This window comes from Oryctolagus cuniculus, chromosome 1 (genome assembly GCF_051225735.1).
Source record: "Oryctolagus cuniculus isolate XC-2025 breed Fujian yellow rabbit chromosome 1, ASM5122573v1, whole genome shotgun sequence".
Classification (NCBI taxonomy): domain Eukaryota; kingdom Metazoa; phylum Chordata; class Mammalia; order Lagomorpha; family Leporidae; genus Oryctolagus; species Oryctolagus cuniculus.
In genome coordinates this window covers 139,182,651-139,207,906 of record NC_142867.1, presented here as the reverse complement: position 1 = coordinate 139,207,906, position 25,256 = coordinate 139,182,651, and the positions used below count along the sequence as shown (strand labels likewise).

At 49.4% G+C, this 25,256-nt stretch overlaps 1 protein-coding gene across 3 annotated transcripts in view; it reads left to right on the top strand.

Annotated features, from left to right (window-relative positions):
* Window positions 1-4,471: 4,471 nt before the first annotated feature.
* The window catches only part of DIRAS2 (DIRAS family GTPase 2), a 36,684-nt gene continuing 15,899 nt past the window's right edge, over window positions 4,472-25,256 (top strand). Inside the window, exon 1 of one of the 3 annotated variants that reach the window (XM_070065827.2) lies at window positions 4,472-4,491. The gene's annotated coding sequence lies outside the window, so the exon portion shown is untranslated. Of the gene's footprint in view, window positions 4,492-4,654; window positions 4,943-5,112; window positions 5,342-25,256 lie in introns of those variants that run through there. The other 2 variants (XM_008258005.5, XM_070065820.2) reach the window with 2 other exon arrangements.

Here is a 25,256-nt window from a genome sequence, read left to right as displayed (position 1 = left end):
AATAATACATTTTATATTATGCATGTTTTACCACAATCATAATGATTTTTAAAGCTCATGATACATTTAATTGACGATGTCTGCTTAATTAACTTTTTTGAAAAAATACATATTTATTTATTTGAAAGACAGAGGTGACATCGAAAAACACAGATGGAGAGAGATCTTCTACCTACTGGTTCATTCCCTAAATGACCATAACAGCTGGGGTTGGGCAAGGCTGAAGCCAGAAGCAGGGAACTACATCTGGGTCTCCCACAGAGGTGGCAGCAGCTCAAGTACTTGAGCTGTTATCTGCTGCAGGGAGTTGAATGAGAGGTGGTATCGCCAGGACTGGAACTGGGACTCCAATGTGGAATGCTGGCTTCCCAAGTAGCAGCTTAGCCTGCTGCATCACCATGTCCGTGGCTGCTTCATTAGGGTTTTGAAAACTTCCTTAATGTTAAAAATAATGCAGGAGGCAGTAGGCATACAGCTCTCCTATGTTTCTTTTTTTAATTTTTTAATTTTTATTTATTTATTTTTTTGACAGGCAGAGTGGACAGTGAGAGAGAGAAACAGAGAGAAAGGTCTTCCTTTGTCATTGGTTCACCCTCCAATGGCCGCCGCGGCCGGCGCGCTGCAGCCAGTGCACTGCGCTGATCCAAAGCCAGGAGCCAGGTACTTCTCCTGGTCTCCCATGGGGTTCAGGGCCCAAGCACTTGGGCCATCCTCCACTGCACTCCCTGGCCACAGCAGAGGGCTGGCCTGGAAGAGGGGCAACCAGGACAGAATCCGGCGCCCCGACTGGGACTAGAACCCGGTGTGCCGGTGCCGCAAGGCGGAGGATTAGCCTATTGAGCAGCGGTGCCGGCCTCTCCTATGTTTCTTACATTGCTTTCAGTTGTAGTGGGGCACGATCGTGTAGAAAGCCAGGACTCAGGGACTGTGTTCCACAGGCCTTGGCGATCTGTCCCCTTCAGTATGAATTCCCCCTGATTTCTCCTGTGTTCCTGTCATTGCCTGCACTCAGCCTTCCGCTCTCCCTTCTGGGATTTCAGCAGACTGATCTCTTCCTCATCTAATTCACTGCAGGGCTCTCCAGCAGGCCCAGAGAGCAATCAGAGCCAGTGAGATCAAGATGCCCCCTACCGTTGGAGGAGATGCCTTTAAGACGTCAGCAGGGGTGGGCATTTGGCATAGCGGTCAAGCTACTGCTTGGGCTGCCCATACCCCATCTTGTCATCAGAGCTGGGGGTTTGCATTTCACTTAACCTCCTCATGGGGGACACAATTCAACCAAAAGCAAGAAGTGATGCAACTTTACAGAGGGCAGTCAAGGAAGGTTTGACTGCGGATAATACTTCTGAGGGCAGATTAAAGTAGAACAATGGGATGGATCTGCTGTGGCCAGATAGGCACACAGAGCCAAGGAGCACCACACCCACTAGCCCTTGCAGGAGGAAGGCCTGGATGAATTTGGGCAATTGAAAAAGTATCAGATCAATTCACACCCAGAAGCAGAGGGAGGAAGGAGATGAAACTGGACACATGTCAAGCGGCTAGATTGGGAATTCACAGCAACACCTCATACATCAGATAAAGATTTGAGTTTGATTCTAAAAGCTCTGGGAGACCGGCACAGGACTTTTTGTAGTCAGGAGGGGAAGCTGTGGCTCAGAAAAGATTGTGCATTGGGATGAAGTAGACCTCTGCTGGAGATGCTATGGGAGAACTAGGTGCAAGCATTCCACAGGATACTGCGGTAGGTCTGGGGAGGAGGTGGGGCAGGGCTGCGATGGACTGGACCCAAGAATGGAGGGCAATGTGAATGCGCAGAGCTGTTCACTAATATTTGAGTAGACCGAGAGAACTGGGTCAACCTTGTATAAAGCAGAGATGAGAAACTCCCTGAGATTAAGAGAACAGATGTCAGCTTCAGCATCTGTGTAGCTTGGGTAAGCCAAAAAGATTAAGAGCACAGACAAAGAGCGGCATCTCTTCCTTAATGGGGTACATGTGATATCAAAGGAGACAATGAAGGGCAGGGAAAAAAAATCTCATTAGACTGAGGAGTATCCAGCGAAGTTGGTCAGGGCCTGAAGGGATGGTGAGAAACAGAGTCAGCATTAAAACAAATGGAATTACAAAGAAACTCTGTTCTCTACAGAGACCCACCTCCGAGATTCTTCATTTGTAACACGTGGATGCTATCCTCCCCCAGTCACACTTGACTGCCACGGTGCTGCTGTGTTGCAGGACGGTGCCAATCACTCAAGATGAGCTCTCATTGCCCTGGACTAGAAGGAGGAGTCCTGACAGCTGGGCTGGTGGGAGGGCCAGGAAATGGGTGTGCTGTGGGGAGCAGAGCCTGGTACCCCACGCTTATGTGGCAGCACCTTAGGAGGGACAGGGACATAATGCAAAGGCGCATCTTTTCAGTCACCCATGTTTGCCTGCTAATTAGCCAACCAATGAGTTGCCTGCCTTCTTTGATGAGCAGCAGGGCTGATATGTACGGTTGTGGGTTGCGCAGTTTGTATAAGGTACAAAGGCGGCCAGCAGAGGGCGAGAGTGGGGCTGAGCTCAGCGGGCACGTGGGTCGTGCAGCTGGGTGCATAGAGAGGGCTACACCTGCTGAGGAGGCTTCTTTGCACAAAGGGTCCTCTGCCTCTCACCCTCTCACTGTATGGGTGTAGGGGAGAGATTGTACACACCCAGAGAGGAGCTGCCTTCTAATTTGTACAATGTTGCCCTAAGTTGCAAGAACGGAGTGGGAACCTGGCTAAAGATGCTCTTGTTACAGCCATTCCAAGGCCAGGACAAAGACGAGGCTTTCTCAACTGAGTGAGTGGCCCTGGATTGATAGGCTGAGCCAGTTTTAATAGTTTATTCCACCTGACCACTGAGGATCCCATCACCATTTGTTACCAGCTCTGTCTCACCTGGATGGCATAACTCACCAGGATCCCTGCTCTGAGCAGCCTGCCCCCATCTACTGAAGCAAGGAATCTGGGGAGGCCCAGCTGGCTGTGTTTGAGTAAGCCTCCTACCCCAGGTGGTCCTGATACACTAGCGTTAGAGACTCTGATTGGGAGCTTCCCGCCCCTTACAGGCCTGTGACTCTCATGGGGAGCTTATTTAACGTCCACTTCTGAGAGCGACATTTAGGGGTGGGGCTTGAGGTTTGTATGCTGAATGAGTCTCCAGGTAACGGGATGTTGCTGACCTGTGGATTAGTGTTGAATAACAAGCGTTTCCATGACAGCAGTGTTCTTGTCATACTCCAGGCTGCTTGAACAAAATACTATAGATTGGGTGGTTTGCAAATGACAGACATTTATAGCTCACAGCTCGAAATGCTGGAAAGTTTGCGATCAGGGTGCCAGCAGGCTCGGTGTCTGGTGGGGGCTCCTCCTTGGGTTCAGAGACTCTGCCCCTGTGCTCTTTTGGAAGGGACACTACTCTGTTGTTTCCTAAAGGCCCCCATTGCTCACACCTTCAAAGTGGCCATTGGATTTTCAGTGTGAGAATTTCAGGGGCCACCATCAATCAGATCATAGCGACTTAATTTACGATCATGTTAAAGCGTGGATGCTCGCGTCGGACCCACAGCGGTACGGAGCCAATTATGGTGTGCACCGGGCTGGAAATGGGCCCTGGTTTTAAAATGAACGTGCAGCTGCCCTGCTGGGTCTCTTGTGCAACCCTGAGCTGGGAGCCCCTCTTCTAGAAGCGATTGCGGCTGGCTCTGTGCGGGACATAAATGATGGGGGAGGTGTGGGGGCGTCCTGTTCTTTCTGGCTAATGAAATGTGAAGGCTCCTGGGGAGTAACAGAAAGGCCAGGGACGTCCTTTGGAGTGAGCTGCTCCTTAGTTAAGCAAGGTCTCTGGGGACCCTGCTTTGCCTCCTCAGAACAAATGAAGATGCTGGGTGGCACCAGGCGGCGGGTGTGCCGGGCTCCGCAGAGTGGCACCGGCCCCTTCGTGGGCTCCACAGTTCTGCTTCCTGCTTCCAAGCCAGAACCAGCTTTTGGCCTTCAGCATTCCTGTCTGTCATCTCTTGCCCCTTCTCTACCCAGTCTTATTTAACTACATAACCTACATTTTGGTGGTCATGGAAAACGACATCCTGACTTGTGAGGCTGGAGATGTCTCTTCAGATTCCAGAGACGGGGTGGGCAGTGACCAGGAGGCACCCTCCGTGTGCCTGGACCCCGCGCTGGGTCTCTCTAAGCCACACATTCCTTTGTAAGGAAGTAGAAGCCGCAGGCAAGGGAGCGTCTGGCTTTGAGGACTCTACAATAGCCGTGAGTCTGTTGGCAGCAGCCTGGACGACTTCGGTGAAAATGGTGTTACCCTTATTTTTATGGTGTGGACTGCATGGGAACCCAGACCTGGTTTTCAAATTGCTTACAGCTCCCCTGCTGGATCCAACGTGCACTCACATTATTTTTATATTCCAACGCCAGCCTCAGGATGAACTGGCCGAGAAAATAAATATCCTTGATTGTAAGTTATGAAAAGCGTAATTCTTAAGTCAGATTTCAAAAGCACCTATTTCCTATGGCTGACAAGGAGCAGCAGAGCTGGTATTAGAATAGATAAATGCGACCCCAACAGCTAGAGCAAATGCTACCCATGAAACCACGCGGATCCGCGCGGCAGACGTTTCTGAAATGTTGGCTCAGGCTCGGCGTGAATCTTACTTCCTGCTGATGCACCTGTTTCTGATCCACGCTCCTGTGCCCACAATGGTTGATCAGCGTCCGGAAAATCAACGTGGCGGTCTCCTTGAAACACCAACGGAGAACCACTCGGGGAGGAGGCGGTTCGCAGCCTCGGGCCCTATTAAATCAGAGCGTATTGATCTGTGTATTCATTGGTCGGCGGGGGGCTTCTCTGGCCCTCTACGTGAGCAGGTTTTTAATTTAGTGTCTGGGAACTCTCTCTACGAAGGGCGGTGAGTAGTGACTGCAGTTGCTGATGCGATTCGGAAACAAAAGGAGCCGGTGCCTTCCCTGCGAAAATTCTTCTAATTCGCTGCATTGTCAGAGCCTCCCCCCCCTCCCCCCCCCCGAGCGCGCGGTAGGTGGCACCGCAAAAGCTCTTCTCGGGCCAGCAGGCGCCATTGCGGCCGCAGCTCGCTCGGACGCCCGAGCCGGGGCAGCGCGCGGGGCGGGGACGGCGCCAGGCCCCGGGGCTGCGGCGGGCGCAGGTGCGGGGCGCTGACGGCGGCGTCACGGCGGCGGCGGGGGCAGCGCGCAGCCCAGCCCCCGGGAGGAGCCGCGTGCGCACAGCCTGCGCCGCCCTGTCCTGCGCTCGCGGAGCTCCGGAGCGGCGGAGTTGTGCTCGTCCCCAGGTAACCGATCTCCCCGCGCGGGCGGCGACTTCGGGGCGCGGGTGTGCGAGCCCCGGGCAGGGGATGACCGCGCGGTGCGAGGGCGTTAGCCCGGAAATCCCAGAGTTGGCCAGGATTGGGGGGAAGCCAACTGCATCTCCGCATCCCGCTCAGGGCGGCCGAGCGTCCAGCCACCCCTGCCTAAAACATGCTTTTTTTAAAAAAAATTGTGTGTTCCTCATTATTTAGGAGATGCTTTCCAAAACAGGAATTGCCTACCGTTTTTTTTGGGGGGGTGGGTGGAGTGTAATGGTGCAGGTGTTTCTGTTGATGTGGGAGTTGATTTTAATAGGTTTAGGAAAAGTCATCCAAAGCTGTGGTCCCAAATCCGGGGTGTAAAATGCGAGCGCGCTCCAGGCTGCTGCTGGGTCCTCCCAGGGTGGACTGAGCCGCCGAGCTGCGGCGGAACCCTGCCGTTCCCTGTCGCCGCCGCCCGCGTGGGTTCCTCGCCCTCTGCTCGTCGCCAGCAGCCAGCCTCCGGCTGTGGGATGTGGTTGCCCGCGGGCGACAGTCGCTGCTGCGGGCCAGGGCCGGCGGGCGTGGGCACCTGCGCGCGTCCGCGGCTCCCCGGCAGAACTCCAGTTCGTCCTCGGAGGAGTTGAAAGGGGCAGCCGGGAGATGCTTGCGTGACGCGGGCTGCATGGTGGCCGCTGTGCGGGAGCTCGGCGGCAGCCTGGCGTGCTTGGCTTCCCCGGGCACGTAGCCCACACTACCTGGCCCGGGATCGCGGGTAGCAGAACCCGCCGGGCTGTGGGAGGCTCCTGCAGCATAGCGGAACTTTGCCGATGCCGGATTGGAACCGAATGCTTGCTTAAAAGAAAAATCCAAACCATCCTCATCATTTTTAAGTCAGCAGGTGTTCTGGGGAGCAGGAAAAGGCTGGATCACTTTACATTCTAGATCAGTGCATTTGAATTTGAAGGAGTGGAGTGGGCGGGAGGGAGGGAAGCAGAGGAGGTGTAACAAATTTGGGGGGGAATCACGCCATGTGTACGTGGTCGATGCTTAAAATTCGTATTGTCCCTGACTCTGTTTCTGGAAAGGCAGGAGTCCCTAAGGTCTGGGGAAGACCCATATTTATTTTATAGGCGTAGAAGATACAACGACAAGAAAATTTTTGCATTTATGTTCCAGGGGCTGTTTAACTTTGTAATGGGGACCATGGTCCCCAGGGAACGCGGAGAAAGAAGGGGACAAGGCGATTGTTGTGTGCCCAAGTTCCAGAGTTGCGGCTTGCTGCTGCTGGGTTCTCCTGCAGATGGCAATTGTTGTATGCACGGTTATGGTAGCAACCTCCAGAACCCTTTCTCCTCCCAGCTTCAGTAGAGTTGTTCCTAAGACTCAGCAAACAGCCAGATTTAATGCCAAGTTCTGGAAGGAACTTTCCAGCTCTGGCAACCCAGCCCTCTCAGCAAAGTCATTTCACCGGCACGGGAGCCGAGGAGACCTGGCTGTGAGTTTTACAGGGTGCTCTATGCCACGTGCGACCTCTGCCCCATCAGAGAGCTGTCACTTCAGCCATAGAGGCTGTGTATCCCTTAGGAAAATTAAACCTTTTGAAAAACGACAGGGCTTCTTTTGTGAAAAGAGAGCATACCTGGGATCATAAAAATGTATTGCTCATTTTTACTTCTTGTAATGTTGGAACTGTAGTTGATATATGGGAAATTAACTTATTGATTTAGGCAAAACCATCCGTTCTGCAAGATGAATGCAGTGCGTTTTTATACCAGAGAATTTTTTTTTTTAATAAACAGGAGCATTTAGTTGCCTGGGGGTGTGTGCCAGCTGTTCTAAGAAAAAAAAAAAAAAAAAAAGGTGGTCAATGATGACCTAGAACTTTCACTTCACATAACTGCTGTCCCCCGTTCTCACCCACAAGGTGGATTGGATCTGTCATCCAGCTATCGTCTATCGTCTGCCTCTCACCTATACCTCTATCATCTCTCCATCTGTCATCTGTCTATCATGTATCACCTATTTATTATCTGCTGACTGTATCATCTCAGTATGTCGGCTGTCACCCCCCTCTCCATCTATGAGGTATGAATAGCCACAGTGGACAGATGTCTCCTTAAGGGCAGCACCAGTTTCTGGGACGTTAACTGATTTGGGGTTGTGATTTTTCCAGGGACACAGCTGCTGCAGTCGGAAGGGGCGAGGACAATGGTCATGTTGTCAGAACTGCTGCTGTTCTTTTAAAAGACAAAGTTACTAAAACACGCATATTTATTAAGCAGGAACTTGGAAAAATAGTTAATTGATTTCAAATAATGCCTTAGCATTTATTTTATCATGCAGCTGGAAAGTCCCTCCTCCCTGGCTGGGGAAGAATTGTTTCAGGGGATTGCAACAAGCACAGGCTCTGGTTCTCCTCCTCTGCTCTCCCCACTGACAAATCCAGAAAAGAGATTCATTGTAGCGCCCTGCTTAGGAGAGTGAAGTGTCTGCCTGAAAACCAGCACAGTACTGTGCAGTAGAAATGAAATGTGTGGCCAAATGGGTGATTTGAAATATGCTGTTAGTCACAATGGGAAAGTGAAAAGAAAGAGATGAAATTAATTTAATAATGCTTTCCTTAACCCAGTATATACAAAGTGGCCACATAAAGATGTAACCAATGCAAAACACCATGAGATGCTGTGATTTGTTTTGATGCTAAGTTTCACACCCCCAGGATATCTCACTTCAGATTATGCAGGCTTCAAAAACTCAATAGTTTATGTGGCTGGTGGCTCCTGAGTTGGCCAGCACAACTGTAGATTGCTAACTAATTGACAAAGCAGTGTAGGGAACCATTGCCAATCAAACGTGGTAAAAAAATAAATACGCAGATTGCCTGAGATTGATATAAGGGGTGTGTTCTTCCCTGCTGGTAACTGGCTGTGCAACCTCGAGCCTGTTGATCCTTAATCAGTAAACCAGGAGGACTGAGTTAAGCACTTCCATAGATGCTCTGAGAATACCAGCTTGGGTCCAGTGCCCATGCAGCCTGCAGTTCGGCAGTGGAATCCCAGGCAGCAGGGTGGCCTGCCGGGCCGCTCTGTCCTCTTGCACCTGCACTGACTCTGGCTGAAGAAGTCCTTTCTCAAGGATGGCTTCTGGCCAATCCTTGGTAACTGCAGTCTGCAACTCAGGCTCCAGTCCCCTTAGGGGTCATTCAGTTTTCATATTATAATTCCTTTACCAGGCAAGTAGCAGCAAGCCGGTCGGAAAACAAATGGCCACCTAGCAGGCTGTTCCTTAGTGTGTCGTTGGATAGTCTTCACACAGCTTTTTGGCATTATCCTCCGACTCCACTAAGTTGGGGTGAAAGGTGCTGCTTTACAGTGGACTCTGGGATACTGAAACCCTGAAACAGAAATCAAGGATGTTAACGGAACTACAGCAGCGTCTTCCCCAGTCCCTAGGTGACCTCGGCTGTCAGTGACTGCCAGAGGGGCAGGGCCCTTTTCCAACACCCATCTGTCTTAGGAGTCGTCATAGGCTCCTAAGGAGAGCAGCATTGTGTATGAAAGGTTGTGCTGGGGTTTGGGGCCGGTGCTGTGGCGCGGCGGGTTAAAGCCCTGGTCTGAAGTGCCGGCATCCCATATGGGCACTGGTTCTAATACCAGCTGCTCCTCTTCTGATCCAACTCTCTGCTGTGGCCTGGGAAAGCAGTGGGAGATGGCCCAAGTCCTTGGGCCCCTGCACCCACGTGGGAGATTCAAAAGAAGCTCCTGGCTCCTGGCTCCTGGCTTTGGATCAGCTCGGCTCTGGCATTTGTGGCCACTTGGGGAGTGAACCAGTGGATGGAAGACCTCTCTCTCTGTCTCTGCCTCTCTCTCTAACTCTTTCAAATAAATAAAATAAATCTTAAAAAAAAAAAGAAAGGTTGTGGTGGTGGGCAGTATTTTTCTCAAGCTAGTTAATATCTGGAAAGGATTATTTTTTGGAGGAAATAAAAGAGAATACAGGGACTTTCCATAGGACTTCCCACATTAAACACACACACACACAAATCCACAGAAATGCACATGTAGTACCCACAGACACATGCCACACACAATGTTCGCGCTCCACACACACACACACACATGCACACATACACACACATGCACCAACACGCACAACCCACGCACAAATACCTTTTCCTCTAACTTCTCCAGATCCTCATCAGAGTCCTTGGAAGAGAAGCTTTCCTTCCGTCTTCCACACATCCCAACTGATTTGTAAGGTTTGGTTTTTTATTTGCAAGAGTGACAGAGACAGAGAGACAGACACAAACACACATTTTCCCATCTGATGGTTCCTTCCTCAAATGACTGCAAAAGCCCAGGTCTGGGCCAGGCTGAAGCCAGGAGCCAGGAACTCCACCCAGGTCTCCCACAGAAGTGTCATGCACCCTTGGGCCCTCCTCTGCTGCTTCCCCGGTGTATTAACAGGGAGCTGGGTGTGAAGCGGAGCAGCCAGGAATTGAACTATCACTCCGATATGGGTTGCCGGTGTTGCAGGTGGCTGCTTAACCCACTGTGCCACCATGCAGTCCCACATTCTGATTGTTTTACTGGAGCATTGTTGTGACTTCTGAGTTTTAGGTTTTGTCTGCAGATGACACTAAAGGAGAGGAAAACATCAGAATCCAGGCCCCTGCATCCAGGGCAGAGCCGGGCGGAGTTCCCTCAGCCCTGTATCGCAGTAAAAACCCACCTCATCTACAAAAACCCAGCTCGATGTGATTTTCCACTTTGCTTAAACTTGGCTTGACTCCCCTCCTTCCCACTCAGCTGTGCCCCCACCGCGGTGGCTCACGCCCATGAAGTCCATGGGTTGTATTTTCATTGTCTCCCGGCCTGTGAACTGCATGAGAACAAACTCCTAACTCTGAAAGCAGGATTGGCCCAGCATCTCCCTTCCTTCTCTTTCCCTTGTGCTTCTCTCTGGGGGCCCTGTTGGACTTCACCGGCTTCTGGATACAGAATGAGCGGGAGGAGGTCAGAACATGTAAAACTCCCGCGTTATCCTCTTCATAAAGCCCATGTAAATGTTTGCAAGCAAAGAGGAGCTCGGAGCTGTTGGAGGATGGGGAGGGCTGGGTAACCTCGATTTTGCCAGCAGGCTGAAGCTCCCAGCATTCCTCCATAGCCAAGCATCTGTGCTTTACCTCCCAGGAGGTATTCACGGGTGACGCTCTGTGCATCTCAGCTTTGTTCTTCCACTCTCTCAGGTGTTATTTTAAATCCTGCCATATATATATAACTGCTTCAAATGCAGAGATAAGGGGGGGTTGTTGGAGCAAATAGAAACACAAAGAATGAACGTGTAGATATGGGAGAAAGTTTCATCTCAGAGTAGAGGAGAATTTTCCTAAGGACAAACCCAAACTGAGATACTAAATGGTAGACTTTATTAAATTGGATACCCAGAAATCTTAAATTTCTGTTCAGAAAATAATAACATCAAAGGATGGATATTTACAATGTATTTTAGGTGAGGTTCAAGTTTCTTAATCTTGCAGGGCTGGGGAACCTTTTTTCTGCTGAGGGCCATTTGGATATTTTATAACATGATTTGTGGGCCATACAAAATTATCAACTTAAAAATTAGCCTGCTGTAGATTAATTGAATTTCAGGTCCTTCTGTGGTTGCCTTGGCAGGGCCAGACCAAATGATTTCGCAGATCATACCTGGCCTGGGGCCAGAGCTTCCCCATTCCTGACAGTGATTCTCAAATATTGTAAGCCCATCAGAAAGAGCTGACGGGCTTGCTAAGCTGTCATTGCTTGGTGCAAACCCCTGACTCAGCAGGTCTGATTGCAGGAGCACATGACCGTTCTTAGAAGGTCCAGGTGTGGGTAAGGGTGCCGGGTCGCTGAGCGCCCCAAGAAGCACGCCTTCATATTTGGTCTATTCCATCCTTTTTTAAAAAGGCAGAGTTATAGAGAGGAAGAAGCAGAGAGGAAGAGAGAGAGAAAGGTCTTTCATCTGCTGGTTCACTCCCCAGTTGGCCGCAACAGCTGGAGCTGTGCCAATCTGAAGCCAGGAGCCAGGAGCTTCCTCCAGGTCTCCCATGCAGGTGCAGGGGCCCAAGGACTTGGGCCATCTTCCACTGCTTTCCCAGGCCACAGCAGAGAGCTGGATCAGAAATGGAGCAGCCAGGACTTGAATCGGCACCCATATGGGATGCCAGCACTGCAGGCTGTGGCTTTACCCATTACGCCATGGCACCGGTCCCGGTCTGTTCCATCCTTGACAATCAATAGAAAACAAGGACAAGAACACACAGTTTTCAAAGATACAGTTACCAGTTACTTAAACATGAAAAGATGCTCAGTGTCACCAAGATGACATAAAGGCATTTCGGTCAGTAACGACACATGCCGTGTTACACTAGAAAGGATCAGAGTTTCAAACTGTGCTCTTCACTCGCTGGGGGTCAGGAGGTGGGGAAGTCGGTGGTGATTTTGGAGAGCAGCTGGTGACTTCTAGCAGATTAGACATGCATAGACTCTTTGAGCCAGTCCTTCGCTCATAGAAGTGTTTTCCACAGACAGGCTCAAAAACCTAATGAGACACTTATGTGTAAGGCTGTTCATCGAGAAAGGACTGAAAGAAGTCATTGGGGAAGAGCTTAAAGAGAGATGGACTGTCACTCAGGGAGTCCAGGTAGCTGTTACAAAAAGCACAGTGTGGGGCCGGCGCCATGGCTCACTAGGCTAATCTTCCTCCTACGATGCCAGCACCCCGGGTTCTAGTCCTGGTTGGGGCACCAGTTCTGTCCTGGTTGCTCCACTTCCAGTCCAGCTCTCTGCTGTGGCCTGGGAAGGCAGTGGAGGATGGCCCAAGTCCTTGGGCCCTGCACCCCATGGGAGACCAGGAGGAAGCACCTGGCTCCTAGCTTTGGATCAGCACGGTGCGCCGGCCGTAGCGGCCATTTGGGGATGAACCAACGGAAGGAAGACCTTTCTCTCTGTCTCTCTCTCTCACTGTCTAACTCTGCCTGTCAAAAAAAAAAAAAAAGGCGCAGTGTGGCCCCATAGACACTAATATGGACCAAAATACACTAAACACCATGAACAGCATGTTCTTTTGTCTTCCCATTTCTCTGACCAAATCTCCCTCTCTCTTTGAGTGCTGACTGCTTGCCAGTGACCATTCAGCTCATCATTCACATCTAAACATTTCACTGCCCACCCTCCCTGCTTAGCGAGATACTATTCCTGGCAATTGAGAGGAAAGCCATGTTGAGTGAGCTGCCGTGTGCGTTCATGTGAAATGTAATCAGTTAACATGTTGGAGAAGGGCTTCACTTTTCTACTTCTTTTGCACTTAAAAACGTTGTTGTTAGAGAGTGAGCGAGCGTACTCCCCCACTTAGTTTTTCCTTCTGTGCCTTTATTGGTGGCCAAGGCAGAAGAGAGGAGCCGGAACTCAGTGAGATCCCCCCCTGTAGGTGGCAGGAACCTGGTTGGTTGAACCGTCACTGCCGCCTCCTGGGAGCTGCTTGGACAGGAGGCTGGAGTCAGGTCCTGGTGTTGGGCTTTGAAGCAAGCTCTCCTGCTGTGGATTCTGGGCGTCTTTATCCTGGGCCACATGCCCACCTGACTAATGCATTTCCACACAGGAAATGGTTCTGATTTTTTACATTGGTAGTCTGTGCTGCGTTCACTCTTGCAGTGATGTCCTGAGAATCTTCTTCCGGGAGATTATTCCTCCGTATCCCTTAGGACAACTCCGGATTCCAGTTCACTTCCATCATGGAAACACAAGCTGTGTTTGGGGCAGAGGGATCTTTCTGTGGTACTCGGAGACAGCCAAGGGGACTCGAACTTCTTAATTGTAGGTCTTTTACTAATTAGGAACAGTGGGTCTTGTCTTTTAGCGTCTGAAGATATACTGAACACTGTCATTTCACCTCATTCCTTCTTGTAAGTCCTGCAGAGGCCAGCAACATCAGGGTTCCAGTCCTTTGTGGACTGAACTTTTGCTGGGCAGATTTTTTGAACACTTTGCCACTGGTGTTAGGGCTCTATTAAAATAATGGGACCAGGCATTTGGCTCAGCGGGTAAGCTGCTGGTTGGGCTGCCTACACCCCTTGTCAGAGTGCCCGAGTTTCAGTCCCAGGTCTGCTCCTAATGCACGCCCTAGGAGGCAGCAGGCAACGGCTCTAGGAGTTGGGTTCCTGCCCTGCATGTGGGAGATTGGGACTGAGTTTCCCACTGCTGGCTTTGTCATAGCCCAACCCACCCCAGCTAAGTCGCAGGTGTTGAAGGTATTTGGGGAATGAACTAGTTGTTAGGAGGTCTATCTGTTTCCATCTCTCTGCCTCTCAAATAAAATAAATAAAAACTTAAAAGGTTAAAAACCCCATTCTGTGATGTAAGCATAACCTACATTTTCCGCCAAACACATGTCGGTCTGACCACTGCGGGTAGCTAGGCAGAATTCAGCTTTTGGCATGGAACTTTGATGAGACAGCTGTGTCATTTTTGTTGAGTTAGGAAACATAGGTAGTTCCCTGTTTTTGGCTAACATCAGTATTGTGTTTTTCAAACCGATACGACCCAGGCGTGAAAGCGGCTTGGCTGCGTCATAGGTTAATGTGCACAGTAGCCTTCCTTAGCATTTCGGATTTCAGAACTCCTTGTGCGATTGTTAGGAGTTTGGATTGGTCTGAGCGCCGTGCTGGATTTGCGGTTATCACTGTGCGTAGGTGTCATCAAGTGTCATTGACGATTGAGCTGCGGGGTCCTGCAGCCTGTGCCATGTTCTCCTGTGGCTTCCTGGTTTCAGTGGAGCCTAGCCCCTGTTTCTGGAAGAATTTCTTTTCTTCCTCTGCTGTGCGTGTTTGTACTCGGTGGAACTTGCTATCTGCTCCACAATTTGCTGTCCCTTGATCCGTTTACAGTCCCAGCTACAGGAGGCTACTGATACAAGGTCAGAGGCGCTTTGAAGATAAGCTTGCCTACCACCTCTGATTATTGCAGGGAGAGCGCTTTTTCTGGCCGCTGTCTGATCAGCATTTTAGTGGTTCCTCCTCCTCTGTGTCCCAGATTCATTCTCCTTTTCATTCTGGCGCAAAGCCCACGGTTCTTCGAGTTGTGCATCACCCTGCCTTCAGTTCTGGCCTCTTCTGTCCTTTCTCATTTACCTGCTCCTCACACTCTCCACGTAACCTTAAATGATCAATGTCCTTCTTTTCATTTGCTCTTTGGCTGGGCCCACATGCAGAGTGCTTTGCGCCTGGTTAAATCCATATTCTTTCTTTGGTGACCTTTCTTCGCTCACGCATACCTGCCTGGGGTCCATGGAGCAGACACAGGTCCCGTGTTCAGTGGCCAGTGGCCTCCAGGACCCGACTGTCAGCCCCCGTCTTCTCTCATTGCATTGGCTTCTCAGCTCCTGGATTTTCTTTTTTGTTAAGCCAGGGTGTCGCTGGCCTCTTCCCAGACCACTATCCTAATCTGTGTTCACTCAGCTTCAGCACTTGCCCTGCGTTCTCCTGGGGCCCCATGGCCACACACGCACAGTGGGATCTTGTCAGGGCCAGAAGCTGCCCCCACCGCTCCTTTGCAGAGGGCCCAGGGCCTCACCCTCTACACGCTGACCTCAGCCTCTTCTCTCTGAGCTGTGCGTGCTCAGCTTCTCTCCACTCCTTCCTGGGAGCTTGCGTGTCATCTTGTTAGTGTGCTGAGTGCTTAACTCCCCATGAGCATGTATACGTGTTTTTTTATTTGGAAAACCTCTTTTGTACAGCTTCAAACCGTGCCACGCAGCACAGCAAGGATGATTCCAAGCTACCATGTCTGTGTCTGCATTTGACGCCCGCTCCTGCACCCCATGGTGCTGCCGCAGCTCCTCTTGCTAGATCCATAGCTGCTGCCGGTACTTGGCCACCGACGGGTGCCTGCAGGTCCCGTGCAAACTCACTCCTCCTCGGTGCCACGCCTCTCTTCTCTTTGAAGGTCCTTGCTTCTAGGACACGCCCTGCCGTGGAGTTGCTTCTACCCCTCTTCGCTCTAGTTCATGCAAACCGACCTCATTTACCAAGCGTCGGGGTTGGGAGTCTTCTGAGACTGGGTTCAAGCCCTCCCTCTCTCACAGATGCTGCATCCACGCACTTGGCTTTGATTGCTACCCCAGGGCAGTGCTGCGCCCAGATGCCACCCCCAGCCCTGGACACGTCATCCCCGTGTCAACCCACTGTGATTTCCTGACTGTCTGAGGGCACTTGGAAATCTGCAAGCAAGGTCCCGCCTATGGCCTTCCCCTGCAAGTCGGCCCTTGTCCCACATCCTCTCCCTAAACGGATCTCATGCCATCTGTCCAGTTCTGTAGCTGCCACTTGCTGTGTTTTCCTTGATGCTCTTTCTCCCTTCCACCACCCCCACCCATCAGTCAAGGTCACATTAACTGTTTTTTTCCCTCCCTGCTGTCACCTCGGTCTGAGCTGCCTTTGGTTTTGACCTGGTTTGTCCACAGTTTGCAGAGACACCAAGGCACCCAGGGACTGCTGGCTGCTCTCCGAGCGCCCGTGTGGTGTTTCCTGTGCTTCCCCCGAGCCTCATCTCCTGCTGGCTCTCCTGAGCTGAACACTGTGGCCCTAGCACCTTCCCTCTAGTCCCTGGGACACTCCATGCTATTAGCCTGCCTAAGGCCCAGAGTTGTGGTCTCGCTTTGTTAATACAGAGAGCCATGGATGAGACATCAGAGCAGCAACGCTGTCCTGCCCTTGACACAGGGCAGCGAACTTGTGCTCTCTGGTTGCAACCCAGAAGCCCCCAACCTGAGATCCTATGGGGCCCACCAGAGCCGTGTCGCTAGCACAGGTGCATGGACAGTGGCCTGGCACGGAAGAGATGAAGTGGAGATCTCTGCTGAAGCTGCTGTCGCCTGGGGGCGAGGTGCTTCCCCTCCCTAAACGTGAACTTCAGATTCATTCATGCGTCAAAGAAATATTGCACAGTTCCTGGGGGCCAGGCAGATTGAGAAGACCAGAGTGAATGGAACAGATAAAAGGCTGTTGTGGAGAGAGAGAGAGCGAGCGAGTGAGAGCGAGCTGTTTGCTGGTTCACTCCCCAAAATGCCCGCAAGGGCTGGAACTGGATCAGGCTGAACTTGATTCAGTTGTCCCATGTGGGTGGCAGGAACCCAAATACTTGAGCCGTCACTGTTGCCCCCAAGGATCAGGTTAACAGGAGCAGAGCCAAGGTTGAACCCAGGCAGTCTGACTTGGGATATAGATGCCCCAACTGGCAGTCCAGCTCCTAGGCCAGACATTCACCCATGGATCTTTTAATACAGTGGAAGTTAGCACAAATTTGGAAAAAAAAAAAAAAAGGAAAATTATGTAGTATGTCAGAAAGGGATCTGAGTTCTGGAGAAATACAGTAGGAAGAAGTCTGGGACTGCCAGGGTAGAGGGTGAGGTTGTCCGTTGGTGTGGGGTTGGTGGGATGTTCTCACGGGAGGTGGTGTTTGAACATATTGGGAGGTGGGAGTAAGCCCTGGAGCTCTCTTGGGGGATGAATGGTCCCAGGAGCAGGTTGGCTAGTGCAGAGGTCCTAAGGCAGGAACCTGGCAGGTGCGTCTAGCAGCCAGGAGGAGACAGATACGGCCAGAGTGCAGTGAGCTAGGGGAGGGGGGTGGGAAGTGAGGTGGGGAGGGGCAGAGCCCTTAAGCTGTCACTGCTGGGGAGGCAAAGCAGAGATGGGGGTGTTTGAGCACAGGGCTGATGAATTTTGGAGGCTGGGAGGAGAGCTGATTGGAGCAGCTCAGGGCTGAAGCGAATGGACCACCCAGGCAGCCGCAGCAGTGGCTCAGGGAAGCAGTGATGGTGGGTGGAGAGTAGAGGGCTCGTGGGGCGGGATGGGCAGGTCTTGATGACAGCGCCGCTGGCTGGTGCTGGTAGCGTGGACGTGAGGTGTGAGAGAACAGGTGCCGGAGCGGGAACTCCGAGGTGCTCGGTCTGGGCAGTGGCTGAGATGCAGAAGTCGGCTGGGGAGCAGCTTAGGGGTGATGCGGGGATTCAGATTTGTGTGTGTTTTATTTTGGTTGTCTCCATGGCAGCCAGGCATCCATGTTGGGGTTGGAGAGGGTCTCCCTGGTGCAGTCCACCCTCTCAGTGTTGGGATACCTTCTGGGGCCTCTTGGCTGGGCTCCTGCAGCTACCGCTGCCCCTGCACGTGCAGGGGCCTCACCTTTTTCTAATGCACTTGTTGCCCCCAGAGTGAAAGCTGAGGTTTGCCTGTGCTCACAAGGCTCTGCAGGGCCTGTCAGGTGACCGCGCTTGTCACGTGGGCATCTCTGTCTGCCCCGGCATCACAGGTCTCCAAAGGGCTCACACCATCACCTCTTTCCCATTTGTCCTCAAATATCAGCTCTTCAGGGAGGGACTCCTTCCCTGGCTACTCATCACCTCCCATGCCCATGACCTGTTCTAGAAATGCAACCAAGAGGTGCTACATTTGTGTGATTTTATCCAGTGAGTCCACACCCGTGGAAGTCCTCAATGTTAAAGATCCTGAAGACGCTTAACCATTTGGCTTCCAAGTATGAATTGTGCAGACTGGAGAGCTTTGGCTCTCTAGTTTGCTTGGCTTTGGGAAAAATTGGGTGCAGTCATCCTGCTGTCCCTCTGTGTCCAAATGGAGTTGGTGCCAGGACTGTCCCCAACAGGGATACCTAATACACTCATTTATATACAAGGGCCTCATATTTCTTATATATATATAAGATTTATATATAAGATTTTATATATTTATATATATTTATAATATATAAGATTTATATATTATGTATATAAATATATACTTATTTATATATGAGGGCCTCATATTTCTATGAACCCAAATCATCTGTAGAACAGTTAGAGTACCCAGCGGAATTTAAGTGCTATGTAAACAGTGGTCCTACTACATCATTGGGAATAATGGCAAGAAACAAAGACTGCATGGGTTCAGGACAAACCCACAGTTTTTTCTCCTTAATTCTGTCAATCCACGATTGGTGAACTCCACGCCTGCTGTTCCCACAGTACAGGGGCTGATTGTAATGGCGAATCCTTTCTTATGTATCCATGTGTGTCTCTTTTCAGCATGTTCTCTGCATGCACTGATTGATTTCCCAAAGCAGGTACTGTGCCCCTCTAGTTTGACATGACACCTTTGCATCACAGGGATGGAGGAACTGCACTTATTTTTGGGTAAGGAGGTGCCGTATGGCACAGTACTAAACGTCTCTTGTCATACAGCAAATAGAAAAGAATTTCCAACAGTCGCGTTTTGTATATGAGAAAAATGCACAACTTAGGCGCTCCCACAACTCTTTGCTGCAAAATCACTGCTAAAGAAAGAATTAAAAGTGCAAAGGCCCTAAGAGAAAATACCTCATGGTTGCCCCCTCATCTCCATACAAAGATGCTACTGTATCCGAACAGCTGTACTTTTACACAGGAAATATAAAATATCCAAACGCCAGATGTTCAGTGGCTCCTGGTTCCTTTGGCTTTGGTTCCTTTGGTGGAACAATGTGCCGGTGAATAATGCAGTCAATGAATTCCCCTCTGGTCCTGTTCCCATCATATCTTTGTGTCATTTTTGACGTCACTTGACGTTGCTAGCCTCTGATGGTTATTCTTACACAGAGCTTCGGAAAGCACTTTGAATTTTTGCTTTGTTTCTATAAAGCACTCATTGATCTTCCCTGGTACGACCGTCCGTTGTTGGTTCACAGAAAATGCGTTTCTAAAGCAAATAATCAGCATGACCCGAGCATGTCCGGTGTTGGGTTGGAGACATTGATTTGCTGCAAAATGAACCAAACAGGCCCTACCTTCTTGGTGCTGGTGTTCTAATGCTGGTGGTGGAGGGGAGGGAGGGAGGGAGGGAGAAGACACAGATGCATGAATAACTGTGGAGAGTATGGGGGCTTTCATTTGGAAGTGCACGGAAATCCACATCACCTTTTAATTGCATTTTCCATGAACTTTTTGAAATCCCCTTGTGGCTGTCTCCAAAGCCTCTTACTACTGAGAGCACTGTTCTGGTTGAGGTGTATCTTTTTTTTTTTTTTTTTTTTTTTTTTTTGACAGGCAGAGTGGACAGTGAGAGAGAGAGAGACAGAGAGAAAGGTCTTCCTTTTGCTGTTGGTTCACCCTCCAATGGCCACCGCGGCCGGTGCACTACGCTGATCCGAAGCCAGGAGCCAGGTGCTTCTCCTGGTCTCCCATGGGGTGCAGGGCCCAAGCACTTAGGCCATCCTCCACTGTACTCCTGGGCCACAGCAGAGAGCTGGCCTGGAAGAGGGGCAACCGGGACAGAATCCGGCGCCCCGACTGGGACTAGAACCCGGTGTGCCGGCGCTGCAAGGCGGAGTATTAGCCTAGTGAGCCACGGCACCAGCCTTCGAGGCGTATCTTAAATGTTTCTACTTTCCTCACCTATTTATCAAAACTCTCCCTTGTGGTGCTGCTTTGAACACTGGTCTCGTTACACCCTGCGGAATTTTTTTTTTCTAGGTGTCGTTCTGTAGGACTTGGAGAAAGAATGAATTTTAGATTGTCTCCATATATTATATATTTTATCATGACAGGAAAACACATACTCTACCTATGGTTTATGACTTGTTGCCTTTCACTACCACTAAGGAACCTCAAGAAGATTCTGAGAATTTTTTCGAGCCAACTTCAGTTAAACTTTGTAACGTACTGGATTAAGTATTATGTGTTATTAGACTTTGCTGGATAAAAAGTAGAGAGGTTTGTTTTCATGTTCTGAGCAGGATGTATATATATACCCACAGACATACATAGCACATTGTATTTTATCCACTCATCTGTCACTGACTCCTGGGGTTGCTTCCACCTTTTGGCCATTGTTCATCATGTTGCTAGGGACATGGGTATGCAACCATGTGGTACAGTTCCTGCTTTCTTTGCTTCTGGATACATTGAACAATTCATAGAAAGTAAATTAAAAGGGAAATTTATTTGAGTGCAAATAAAATAGGGACCATGTGTAGCTTTTTCATAATACACATCTTCCATGAACTTTTCAAAGTATTCTTATATATCCAGATGTAGAATTGTTGAATCATGTGGTAACTCTATCTTGAGCCTTTTTTATATAGGCGGCACCATTTTAGATTTCCACCAGGAACATGCATGGTTCCAATTTCTCTACAGCTTTGCCAGAACTTCTTAGTTTCTTGCTTTCTAATTTTTTTTAAAGATTTATTTATTTATTTGAAAGTCAGAGTTACACAGAGAGAGGAGAGGCAGAGAGAGAGAGAGAGAGAGAGAGAGAGAGAGAGAGGTCTTCCATCTACTGGTTCACTCCCCAATTGGCCGCAATGGCAGGAGCCAGGAGCTTCTTCCAGGTCTCCCACATAGGTGCAGCGGCCCAAGGGCTTGGGCCATCTTCTACTGCAGGCCAGAGCAAAGAGCTAGATCAGAAGTAGAGCAGCTGGGTCTCAAGCCGGCACCCATATGGGATGCCAGCACTGCAGATAGGGGCTTTACCTGCTATGCCACAGCGTTGACCCCCACCCCTAGTTTTTTTTTTTGAGAGTTATTTATTTGAAAGACAGAATGACAGAGACAGGGAGAGTCAGAGAGACTTTCGTCCTCTGATTTACTCCCCAAATGGCCACAATGGCTAGAGCTTGGCCAGACTGAAACCAGGGGTTAGGAACCCCATCTGGGTCTCCTACATGGGTGGTAGGGGCCCTAAGCCCTTGCGCCATCTGTTTCTGCCTTCTCAGGAGCATTGGCAGGGAGCTGGATCAGATGAAGAGCAGCCCGGACTCAAAGGAGCACCAGTGTCAACATGCTGGTGTCAAAAACGCCAGCTAAACCTGCTGTGTCACGACATTGGCTCCTGGTTTGTTTGTTGTTCCCCTTTAATTGTCATTCTAGTGAGTGTGAAGCAGTGCTTCACTGAGGTTTTGATTTGTACTTTTCTAATGATTAATTATGTCAAACACCTTTTCATGTGCTTGGTGACCATTTGTGCATCCTCTAGAGAAATGTCAATTCAGGATCGTTGTCCATGTTTGGCTGGCTGGTTTTATGCTGTTCAGTTGCAAGAGTTCTGTACATATTGTGGACACTAGATCTGCTTAGATGCGTGATGTATTTTCTCTCATTCTGTATATTCTCTCTCTCTTCTTTTTAAACAGAAGAGATCTTTCATTCACTGGTTTACTCCCCAGATGGCTGGAACATCTGCTCTGGGGCAGGCTGAAACCAGGAGCCAGGAGCTTTTTTTGAGTCTCCCATGTGGGTGGCAGGGGCCCAGGTGCTTGGGGCATCATTGGCAGCTTTCCCAGGTCATTAGCAGGGAGCTGGATCGGAAGTGGAGCTACTGTGAACAGGCCTGCATATGGGATGCTGGCGTTGCCGGTGGTGGCTTTACCTGCTACACCATGACTCTGGCCCAGTGTAGACTTCCTTTAATATTCTTCATGGTGTGCTTTCCTTGTACAAGTGTTGTCTAAACAGATTTACTTATTTGAAAGGCAAAGTGAGACTGTGAAAGATGTTCCATCCGTTGATTCACTCTCCAAATGGCTGCAGCAGTTAGGGCTGGGCCAGGCAGAAGCCAGGAGCCAGGAGCTCCATCCATGTCTCCCACATGGGTAGCAGGGGCCTAAGTACTTGAGCACCATCCACTGCCTTCCCGGGTGCATCAGCAGGAAGGTGGATGGGAACTTGAGCAGCTGGGACTTGAATTGGTGCTCTGATATGGGATGCCAGCTTCTAGTGGCAGCTTAAGCATCTGTGCCACTGTGCTAGCCCTACTCAAGTTTTTTATTTTGATGGAGTCCAATTTATCCCTTCACATGGAATTGCAAGGGGCCTTGAATAACGAACGATCTTGAAAAGGAAGAACGAAGTCGGAGGATTCATTTCTTCATTTTTAAACCTACAAAGCAACAGTAAACAAAACGGGGTGATACTGGCGTTTGCGTGGACACGTAGACCAATGAGATAGAATTTAGAATCCAGAAATAAACTGTCATGTTTGCAGGTGATTGATTTTGGAGAAGGGTTCTAGACCATTTGATGAGGGGAAGAGTCAGTCCTCTTTTTAACAAATGGTGCTGGGCTGTCCACGTGCCAAAAATGAAGCTGGGCACCTCCTTACACCAAAAACCAAAATTAATTCCACATGGAGCCTGGACCTAAATGTAAGAGCTAAAACCATAAAACTCTAGAGGAAACAGGGGTAAATTTTCTTGAGTTTGGATTTGATAATGGATTTTTGGTTATGACATTAGAAGCATGAGCAGCAAAATAATTCATGATTATTTGAAGGACTCTTTCAACCACTTGCCCATTTGGTAAACTTCAGTTGGTTAACAATACAGGTGCACCTAACCAAGTTCACGTACGAGGTGCTGCGTTCCAGTGTGCTGATGCTGAGTGAGGTGCCCTGGGCTGCTCATGCTGGCACGTTCAGCTGTCATAGCTGGCATTGCACACCTCCTTTTCCATGTGTGCAGACATCTCTGCTCCACGTGCCTTTATCCTTCGGAACTTGTTTCCCTGTAGGAGTCAGCTTTGCTGCCTTGGGCATTAGTAACTGGTTCTTTGACCAGGATGATGCTATTTTTAATATTCATGTGATTTTCATTGTTTTTCATTTTGCATTTCAAAGTGTTTCACATATTTATTACTGAACCAAGCCACTAGTGCAACGCATGGAAAGAGAGAGGAAATCATATCCCCAATAAAACGTGTCCAGCTGTCCAGAGAGTGGTACATTTTCAGCTGGCTGTGGCAAGACGATAGAGATCATGAGATAGCATAAATATTCATGCTGTCTCCATATAGTTCATTGCAGACCCAGCCTGGTTCTTCTCCAGTGCCTCCACTTGGGGTTGTACCTGATATTTTCTTAAACCAGTCTTCATCCAGATCCATCAGGGAATGGAGCAGGTTTGCCCCCCTGTGTTTTGTTCAGGTGTCACTTGATCCTGGAAGTCTTATGAGAGGACATGGTGATGGGAGGAGTCAGGCGTAGCCCCATGATGGCAGAGAAAAGGGAGAGAGCATGATTTTTCCTTCTCATTTCACTTGCCTGGATGGGATGAAAAAAAAAAAAAAAAGCAGAAAATGACCACAATGTTAGCCAGGTACCGAGCAATCCTGGAAGTGTCACTGAGCACACTTTGGGATTAGACTCTTTGGAATTGCTGGCTATTTTAGTTCCCCCAAATGAAATGGTTACAAACATAACATCAGCAGGTGTTATTCCTGTGCTTACACTGTGGACTTACTTGCCCACTGGAAATGAAACGGAAACCTCATTGATTGTATTCCTTTCCTTCCAAGAAACACCCTGTTTCTCTTGGCTTATTTCATTCTTATGTGTTGTGGGGTCTCGACACAAGCACGTGAGAACCTCTCGGGTGTGTGTGCTGCCTGTGCACCTGTGTGAACATGGCCTGGAAGAATCTCCAGAACCACACCTGCCCTGCCCCAAACACGACTCCCGAAGAAGGGTTCTGCTTTTCTGCAGAGAGACATAGGTGGTGTTCAACTCTCATTTATGATCACACACTTCCCAGTAACGAATCGTTCATTGTTTCACATTGGGCCCAGGAGGTACGTGAAATGAACCTTTACTTAAATCGAGATTCTAAAAATGCGGTTTTCTTACCTAGAGAATTTGTGCTTTGTTGAAAGTTACTTCTTTTAAGATGTTTATGTTCAAGAATCAGTAATAGTCCTTATTTTTACTTAAATGACCCATTCCAATTAAAGAATTCATAGTTTTAGTGGGAGCTCAGGTACCAACTTAAATATGCAGCTTATTTAAAGTTAATAGCATTTCAGTGCTACAGGAGGAGGCAGTGTGAGAACAAGGCCATCACGGAGCAGAAGCAATCCATATAAACCTCAGGAGATGTGTGAACCTTTGGCTTAGGCTAAGATAGTTTGTTTCTGACAGACTAGTACGCTAAACTGGCAACCTCTTCCAAACGTTCACTCTGAAAGAACTGAACTCTTCTATAATATTTTTTCCAGTTTCAACTACGGGGGATCAGTTCTAAGGCCCCCAAAAGCTGCCCAAATCTGCAGGTGCCCACGTTGCTTGTATAAACAGCCATAGTGTTTGTGGGCCTTAGATTCTCTGTGCATTACTGACAGCGTAATGCAAATGGCCTGTAAGTAGTTGCTATACTGTGTTGTTTAGGGAATAAAGACCAGGAAGAACATCTGTATATAGGGCAGATGTTTGGCATAGCAGTTAAAATCGCTGCATGGGACACCCACGTCCAGTGTTGGAGCACCTGGTTCATGCCCTGTTCCTCAACTTCCAGTCTGGCTTCCTGTGAATACATAGTCTGAACACAGTACGTGAGTCTGTGCCACACAGTGGGAGGGCCAGACTGAGGTCTGGGCTCCTGGCTTCAGCCTAACCCCAGCCCTGGCTGTAGCAGGCATTTGAATGCAACCAGTAGAAGGAGTATTCGTATGTCAGTCTCTCTGGCTTTCGAATAAAATGAAAAATAAACTAAAAAAACCCTATTTTTTTTTTTAAAGTCTGTGTGTGTTCAGAACAGACACAACATTTTCCCCAGTATTCTCGATCTGCAGTGGGTTGAATCCGTGGGTGCAGACTCTAACTATAGGGGGCTGGCCCTGAGTTTTTGCGGGAGGACTGATCAGGGTATAATAGAGATAAAGGCCATGGGTTGATTTCACCCGGGTTGCTCCTTGCAGCTCAACCACATGAACTAAGTTTCTGCCAAAGGATACCAGAATGGGAACATCAGAATCCATTTTCCGCAGAATCCATGCCCTGTCTGCCCACGATGGTACCTGACGTGGTCTTTCTGTACTTGGAAGGTCTCATTTTTAACTCTTTCTTGGCACACGTTTTTGTATT